Genomic DNA, 9,393 nt, shown 5'->3' on the forward strand with positions numbered 1-9,393 from the left:
GGCCGCCTTGCCGGCGCTGCGAGGCAGCCCTGAGGCGATGAACGGGCCCTGCCGGTGCTGACCCCCGACCCACCCGCTCGGGGAGACACCCCCATAAACGTCCCAAACCGCTCCCTTCGTCAGGAATTAAAAACGGAAACAATAAGCCCGCACAAGAGGCTTCGAGTGGAAAAACACCAAGTTTTTCCACCCCGCACAGGAAGGTCACGGGGAGGGCAGAAGATGTCCCCGGCATGCGGCTTGGGGCCAGCTGGGCCTCGATGTCTCCACCGGCCCGACCTCCGTGATCAATGCGGATCCGGTTGCCCCGTGTTACACAAATTTGGGTTGAATCCAGCCTCTGGCATGCCACCAGCCTGTCCTCGTCCAGCAAAAATCGTGAGTATTCGGATCAGGCCGCTCCTTCCAGCATAAGAAGGAAAGCCATGCAGGCTGGAGGACAAGATTCGAAGGACCCATTGCCAAAAGAAGTACAAATCTCTTCCACCCTTTCTTTCAGACCCTAACGTGGGTGAAATAACGAGTGCTCACCCTCGCCGTGGGCGCACTACCAGACAAAAGGAGAAAAATTGATTTTTGAGCCACGTGGATCAACTCACCAAAGTCTAGGGGGGTACCTGGCAGCAGCAGGAGACTTTTGCATCCCTTCCTTCCCTGCTGCACAATCTGTTTTAGCGTTTCGGGGTTCAGCAACCACATCTCATCACGTCCCAATCCGTCATGTCAGAGACAGGGACCATGGCATCGCCAGGATGGTGCGTCCCACCACGTCCTCCCTGACGGAGGGAGCGACGGAGAGTTTCGCCTGCGACCAGGGACGCAAACTCTTTGAGCTAGAGGACAAAGGGTGACGTTGGAGCAGATAAGATGTTGTCAGCATGACAACATCGAACCTAAATTAGCCCCCGAGAGATTTTGGTTCTGGGGTGAACGGGGAGAACTTGTTTTTCAGCTTGGATTTTCAAGCTGTGGCTACCAATCCAACCGAGACTATTAGCAAATATAGTGTAAAATGCAGTAATAGAAGGATTCAGCAATTCAGAGTAAAAAAATCTCACAGAAACAGATAACAAGATTTCAGAAGCACTGAATATTTGATTTTTTCAATGAACAGCTCTAACTTAAACAGCAAGTCAGTCATTCTCCTCGCAGCCACTCCTTAGACAATCTAAACGTTCCGTGTGGGACAGAGACTCACGCAGCACTAACTCAGGCTTTTGGTTCCCAGTCTTGCGATGCCACGGTCAGACACCAGTTCTCCTGCATGCTGGGGAGGAAATAGGAGCCGGGGGTGAAGCTCTCACACACAGCAGCTTCGCCTCCAATAATCTGCTCCTGCTGAGAGCAAACACTTGGAGCAAGTAAGTCATGGAGTGGCGCCATCCTCATGCCAGCAAAGACTGCAGTCTGGAGGTATTACCTTCTGAAGGCTTGTAAAATGTAAGTCACCGTGATGTCCAGCATAAAGGCAAGTTGGGCTTCCAACACTGGCATGTAATTCCTGCATTAGCAGTTGCCCTCCCCAACGCAACAGCGAGCAGATTGATGGAGAAAGGCACCGATCCCAGACTCTTTTCCACAAACATGGTTCGGTTCCACAGAGGTGCCAGCGTGAGACACCACTGTATCTTTTTCATGCTCTCCATCCCTCTGTCCGTGGCTTGCAGCAGTTGGAACCGGGCTCATCACAGAGAGGAGGGTTAGCTCATACTTCCCTCAACCTGTCCTTCCAAGCCATGCTCAGGCTTGGGGAAGGAGCTCTCCATGCGCTTGTACTTGATTCACCACCCAAAATGGTCCTTCCAACCAGGGGAGCTGGAGATGGTGTTCCTGTGTTTGGGCATCCTCCCAAAGCTAGATGTGTCCTAAAGCAAGCATTTGCTGGAAAACACTTGGAATCATTGATTTATCTATCTTTTACTTTCTGACCAAATTTCTCAGTACTAATCAATGCAAACTGAGGAAACATTTCATGACTTGTTTATGGAAGAGCTCACCTTGCAGAAGAGCCCTGCAGAGCTTACCCGCAGCAAGCACTGCTCCCTTCTGAAAGGGATACTCAAGCGTTTGCCAAGTGTTCTTACAATACAAAGGGAGGCCAAATGTAATTTTGTCTCATATTTAACTTAACTTTATATTTTTCTAAGAATGTTGACTGTAAGTTGCTATTCGTCCCTGGTTTCAGAGGATTTCCTACAGAACTTTTACTGACTTCATCCTTAATATATTTTATTAGCCTGTGACATAAGATTGGCCTCTTTCCTGCACCCAAAAACCACAACCCGCTGTGATTTTTTTCCTGAGCATATTCAATGAACAGCTTTCTAAGTGCTTTTGCATTCTGTAATTCAACACCCATAAGAGACATGACTTATCTATCCTCTAACAACTGCACTTCTATTTTCTGAAAAGCATACAAGAATTCTTACTATGAAAGCTGGCAGATCTTAGTTAAATTCCCACTTCCAGCAGCAGCAGCACACGGAATTTTGACATTCATTTTCCTCAAATGCTTTTGCCATCATGGTGCACTTGCTCAGATATTTGTAGAAAACGACAAGCAGACAAAGAGAAATCATCTCAGAATTGAAGCAAATCCTCACAAACTCTCACAGTATACTAATTGCATAAAATCCAATCAAACCTGTTCAACCTCACAAAAAGAGTAAAGATTTCTAAAAACACACGCTGAATATTGAACAGATGTGAAAAAGAAACCATCAAAATTCTTGCCAATAACACAGACATCCCTCAAGTGCTCTCAAACTAGAGAGTCCCTTGCTATTGAAAGATTTCTTCCACGTCAAACCATTCTTATTTTCCGCTCTACAATCAAGGACCTTTTCTCTTGTTTGGGATTGAAAAAAAGAATAATTACCTTTGCCAACACAGCCATGTCCAGCACCCACTCTGCAGAGGAAGGTCTGCTGTCCTGTCCCTCTTAACATTCAGATCTCCTCTGAAATGATGTGTGAGGGGAGGATTTGACCTGATGTATGAGACGGTACATCCCTCCGCCACGACCACTGCACACTCTGTGCTCTGCATGATGGCGGGACTGGGAAGCCCTGTGCCCACTGCTGCGAGAGCTGCCCTCGCAGTGGTAGCATTATTTCGGTTTTAGGAGCAGACTAACAACCGAAGTTAGGTGTTCACCATAACAGGCTGTGTAAAGACAATAAAGCACAGTTGCCTGTCCCTCCTGAGACTGGAATTTAAACAGAGCAAAGAAAGTTCCCAATTTTACCAGCAGAAATGGGAACCAAGAGGTTGAAAGACTTGCCCAAAGCTACACAACAACTTACACCATGGAGCAGAAAATAGGGAAACCTGGGGAAAGCAAAAGTGCTAACCAGCACAGTATTTAAATTGCAAACCAGTATCTTGCATTTCAGCAGCTATGGCATGAATGGGCTAAAAGAAGATCTCCCTGTGGCCAGGCTGAACTTCTGTGTTCACTGCTTAAGTTTACCCATTTGGTATTTTAAGCACTCTTTGATTCTTGATAGGTTTTAATGCACCCCATCGTGCCTTCATTTGTCCTCATTAGGAATGTCAGTTAACTACACAGGCAAAGCTGAGAAACCACTTGATTTATTTTCTGTTAGCCTTTTTCAAGAAAAGAATACCCACTTTTTCTTTCTTTTTTTAAAATTCTGTTTCCAAGGCACCTCCCTCAGTAAAATGCAAACTTCCTTCTTAACTAATCCTCTAGTACTAGAGTAAACATAGCTTCTTTCAGACAAACAGTTCATCTTCTAAGGAAGGAGGTGGTTTTAAAACTGTGCACAAAATGAGTTTATAAGGAAAATAAGATCCAGTAGTAAGCATAAAGATGTACCCTTGTACTCCTGCTTGCTTTTCATGGCTTGTTCCCCATGGGGAAAAAAAAATCAAAATGCAATAGCTATGGCACTGCAACTCCCCGTAGATGCTTTTGCTGCACAGTAAGCAGCCTGCGTGGGTTGGGTAAGCCCCAGACGATGCCAGGTGTCCCTCCCTCCCGGCATGCCACAGGACCACTCGGGCCAGGAGGCCATGGCAGTGAGCAGCACTGCTTACACAAAGCGACATCGCAGGCGGTCAGACAGGAGAAGTCAGCCCATGCCTGCTGGCCTCCATGCCTGCTCCCGTTTAGCTCTCGGCTGCTGCAGTGGGGCTGCGGTCGGATGCTCGTCCCGCAGCCGTTGCAGACATCATTTCCCTCCTGGTGCTTGGTGGCAGATCTTGGCTCAAGACCACCCTGCAAGCACCCACCCTGAGCTGCTGCAGCTAGGCCGAACAGCAGCTGAAGCAGGGGACCAGCTAACCCGGAGGAATTTGCCTCCAGCAGCCCCATGAGCACCCCCGACAGTGACCCTTCTGCCGGCACGGCGTGGGGATGGCTGCGCACTGGGAGGAGCGGGAAGTCGTCCGACACCTTTCAGACATGGCACTTGAGTGAGAAGGTGATCTGTGCTCACAGCCTTGTTTATACAATTTAATTAAACATATGCAGCTACAGATTGACATTTTAATTCCTCTACAGGACATTTACCCAGGGCTTCAAAACAAACATATTTCCACTTACCTGGCAGTATATGCCACCTTTAGCAGAGGAATGATTAAATAGGACTTTGTTTCAGTAAAGTCAGATAGTTTTTCAAACCTGTCTGGGTCCAACTTGCTTATTGGTATTTAAGAAGTATTTAAGCTTCTCCAACCATCTCTGGCTGCAGTCTGACCAGGAACCTCATCAGGACAGACACAGATTTTTTTTTTTTTTACAGTCTTTTTATCATTATGATTTCCTTGTTTAAGCAGCGGCTGTTTGGGTGAGCACGCAGTGACTGACCTCACCAGGGTACACATACCACAGGGAGCAGAACAGACTCTGGTTACAAGAAGTCTTCAGGTGTGCTCCCAGAGCCCCCAGCAAGAAGCAACATGAGGAGCACGGCAACAAGAAGGGACAGGTGGCACATCTGTGCCGCACAGGAGGGGACATAAGGGACAGTAAGAGAGAGTGAAAAGGGAACTGCTTTCTGAAGGTCTTTATTTATAAATCACATCCAGGCCAGACACGGTCCTGCTTCCTTTTCTTAGAGAGTGGGTGAGATCCTTCACTCTGTCTCTCCTTAGAAAAGCCAAAGGTGAACACACCAGTGATGGAGAGCAGAGCTAGGAAGTGAGAGGACTGGAGAAAGTGGGGTCACTTCTACAAATCTGTTCAGCAGTTTGGGCTCATAAAGGCTAGCCCTCCTGGCTTCGAAAAGAGATCAGGGAAGGTGAATTATTCAAATCAGCTCTATTGGAAAAGCTGCCCTGACAATAACTGTGAGCTGAGAAAGCTGAAGTGCTATCGACAGCGAGCTGGGCCAAATCCCGCTGCCCATTGCCCCCAAACCACGCCATCGATTCGTTGAGAGCAAACTCTGCCTTGCGGGGCACTGGCACAAGGTCTCCTTTCCAGAGGCAAATATCCGATTGTCCTGTCCTGGCAGCCGGGGAACTGCAGACGGACATCCACGGCATAGGCAAGGGCACGCCGCGGCTGACACCGCAGGATGGGGGTCTTCTGAGGGTCCTTCCAGGCCCCCGGGTAAGAGAAGCTCTAGGCGTGCTCCCAGGCAGACCTGAGCCCTGGTGCCCCTTTGCAAAGCCAGGCAACGCTGAGCTCTTTCCTCCTCGTGCCAGGGAGGACAACTGCCTGCCTGTCTGCCAGAAGTGACAGCTCTTGCCATTCATGTGCTCTCCCTCCTGGTTTTTCTTTCACTGCCCAATGTAGCTCCTCCTTCCTGAGCCACAAGAGGGAGAATACTCTGTCTTGCCTATTTCCCCCTCCACCCCCATGAACAAAAGGGGAAGCAGGACGGCAATATGACCTTTATGGCTTATCCGCACTTGGCAGCATACCAGAACAGCTAGCTCTTTGGAGACGCTAGTTTCAAATACCGCTGTAGCTGCTTGTGGCCCCTCTTCGGGAAGGCAGCTCCTGTCTCACGTGAGAAGGTTCTTGTCTTCCAGAACAAGCTTCCGCATCAGACCTTCCACCAGGACTGCAGTTTTGGTCCTGCTTGGCTGCAAACACTGGCCAGGCTCTGAAGGTCAGAGGTGTGAAAAAGCGCAACGCTGCACGGCCAGATGAAGCCCTGCTAGACAGCAGATGTGCCTTCATAACACAGCTGAGAACATACCAGCCCCACTCACTGCCACGAGCGACCTGGCTACCAGGGGGCAAATTGCAGCCCAGATAACCAGCGCTAGCAGTCCTGGTTCTCAGGGGACTTTTTAATCCAGCGTCATGTGCCAGCGTCACCTCCGGCTGCTGCTCCTGCCTCGCTGCCCGCTCTGCGCTGGTCCACCCATGCGCACAGGGGTGGCGTGGGGACATCATCCCATGGGGGCAGGAACCAGCAGAAGAGGCACAGATCCCCCTTCCTCTACCTCTTCTCACACCAGGTCAGTTCTTGAATTTGCACCAGCGCTTGTGCCAAAACAGGTGCCAGGGTGGGTGCCTCTGCCCCTGCCCAGGGGCACAGAGCGGGACAGCTTCACCAGCAGAGCACCACCCCTGCGGGGAAACCACGGGCTCTGCTCCTTTGCTCCTGAGCCGGCACCAGCCCTTCTCAGGGGGCTCAGCGCCGTGGCTCACTGGCCCGCTCAGCCCCAGGCTCGCAGCCCTCCCTCCGGCCCCGGGGAGGTGAGGGGACAGAGGCAGTGCACGGGCAGGCTGCAAGGTAACGCACGGCAGTCAGCTGTCGGCAATGCTGTGCCCTGGTATTTGCAGGTGTTCCGGAGGAAACTAATTGAACTATCGTAAAACCACTAGGACTTTTTGTCCTAAGAGAACATCCTAACTAATTTACACTGGAGGCTTTGTATTGTAAGTTGCTGCTCATTTAGATTAGCATTCAGTCCCGGTTTCCACTCCACCCCGTTTCTGTGTGTGTATTAGACAGAGCTGTCAGCATCTCGCCTTCAACGAAAAGAGCATCGATATTCTTTGGCAGCAGGCAGGGGAGGCTCTGTGCAAAGCCAGAGTTTTACCAGTTTAATGGATGTGCAGACTTGTGAACCTGGAAACTTTCTCAGCCAGACGAGATGGTTCAACCCAACTACCTCCCTTCTGCAGTGCAGCCGCCGCCAGAAGGGAAGGAGAACAGGTCCTCTCCTGACCCCTATACCTTCTGTGTGGCCACACCAATGACTGGATAGGAACAACTCCTGAACTGCACAGACCCTCTCTGTGGGCCAGACGCTCATTTCTTAAAGTACACTTTCAGGCGACTGCTCTCCTGCCTGGGCTTCAAGCAACTTCCCCTCCATGGGATAAACAGCCTCTTCCTGGGCTTGATTACGGCAACCCTAAAATTGGAGCTGAAAAGTTAACAGGAAGAAAGAGCTGGGATCTTATTGAGATCAACTCTATTTCTGTCGCGTTGACTGAAATAGGCAGTTGACCTTGTTCTACTTATGACTACTACAGCGCAAGCCACAGCTTGCTTTATCACCAGCGCGGGGCGAGCAGGTACAGCAGAGGCTCCTCGGCACCCTCTGCCCAGAGCTCTCACCTCGCATCACAAAAACCCATGCCTCCCACCACAGTCGAGCAACCAGCAGTCACCCTCCATGCAGCCAAAGTCAGGCAATGGGGAAAGTGGAATTCGTATTAATGGGCTCAAAATTTTAATCTCTCTAGTCAATGAGCAAAGTGCTCTGGGTCACAGGATGAGCTTGTTTCCCACCTCCTCCTCTTCCGCTTCCCTGAGGCAGCGGGCAATAATTATGCTCACCATCTTCCTTACTCTGATACAACAAACCAGTTTAACTACAGAGGATGCTTCCTTTGTCAGTCTCTTGTGCCAAAGGCCAATGGGCCCATGTGGGTTTATGCAGCTTTTACTGAAGAGATTTTCCCTCTGAAAGCAATGACAGTTCAATCAAAAGCATCTCCTGCCTCCCCAGAACCTCCCTCCCACCAGAAAACCACTCCTCACTTGCTTCTGCTCTCACAGCTGCCAGCTGGGTCCCACGACACGCCCGCAATCCCCCTTAATTTCTTCCCATTGACCGCAATGCCGGGGTCTGCCAGGACATCCCGGAGGGGCTGCAGGAGGCCAAGCCCCTGCTAATCCCTGCAGGTGAGGCAAGGCGATGGGGCACACCAGCTCGCAAATTGCTGGTACCAACTTCTTTTCTTGGGAGGTCACTGCCACTTTTAGCTTAGCGCAATGCACTGGCCTTGCTGAGCCTCTAAAAAGGGTGTTGCTTGAAGGAGAACAGCACATTCTCTCACCTTGGTTCAGGTATCCCCTCTTCCTTTGTGAGGTCAACTTATTAAAACCACCCAGACATGAGGGAAGGACACTGAGGGTTAAAGATGGTAGGAGAAAACTAGAGATCAATTTTGCGTTTACCAGGGGAGCCTGTCTCTGTGGTTGAAGCTTGCGACCAAACTTTAAGCAGGCAGACTATGCTCTTACCACATAAATCAGTGCGGGTCATCCGGATAACAGAGCAGTAGGACAGTATGATCAGCCAATCAGTATAATCGATGCTTGAAACTGATAAAAATTTTAAGGCAAATCCTGCTCAGTTGACTCACGAGATTGAGGGACTTCCTAAGGAACTGCCACTCCTGGTAGAAGAAAAACAACATGATGTAATCGAGGGAGAAGAGGAAGCTGGCTCCCTCATGCCCCTTGTGAGAGTACAGCAAGCAGTATTTGGCCATAAATATAGATCTTGTGCAAAATGCTTATTCTTGCTCCGAAGGTAGATCACCCATACTTGGGTTAGGCTGGCTGCTCCGAATAGGAAATCGCAGTGCCCTGCTCTTATATAGCAAGGGACAAAAAATAAACCCAAGTTTATTTAGGGTTAATATTAATGTCCCAGGCATTTCTTGCAACTTCTGTTTTCCCACGCTGATGATCCTGCAGCTGATGGATTGTGAAACCACAGCGCAGGGACTCACACAACAGATGTCAGCGGTGGAGACTGCACACTATGGGCTGGCTTCCCCAGCCCACTGAGGATTATCACCACACCTACCATCTACTTAGATACCTCCTTGAGAGATTAGTTTGCTGGTTGGACTAATAATAATTTTTCCCCCTGGTTCCTGCTGAAAGCAATTCGGCATGCAGCCAACAGCTGACCAGTCCTTTTTCTTACTCCAGTCCAGTTCCTGTGGTTCTCCTGACCTCTAATGAGCTTGTTCAGTCTTTGTAAGTATCCCGTTCGCACTAGCCAGCCACACAAAATCCCCACCAGCAAGCAGAGCCGTGGCCCTGGCTCCAGATCCCAGTAGCACTCTGCCCTGCAGCAGGTGCAATGTATTGGAAAGACATCTCTTAGTGAGATGTTTGTGCCACAGTTTTGGGTTACACGGCCCTGGCTCTGCCTACT

Source organism: Opisthocomus hoazin, chromosome 2 (assembly GCF_030867145.1).
Source record: "Opisthocomus hoazin isolate bOpiHoa1 chromosome 2, bOpiHoa1.hap1, whole genome shotgun sequence".
Taxonomy (NCBI): Eukaryota; Metazoa; Chordata; class Aves; order Opisthocomiformes; family Opisthocomidae; genus Opisthocomus; species Opisthocomus hoazin.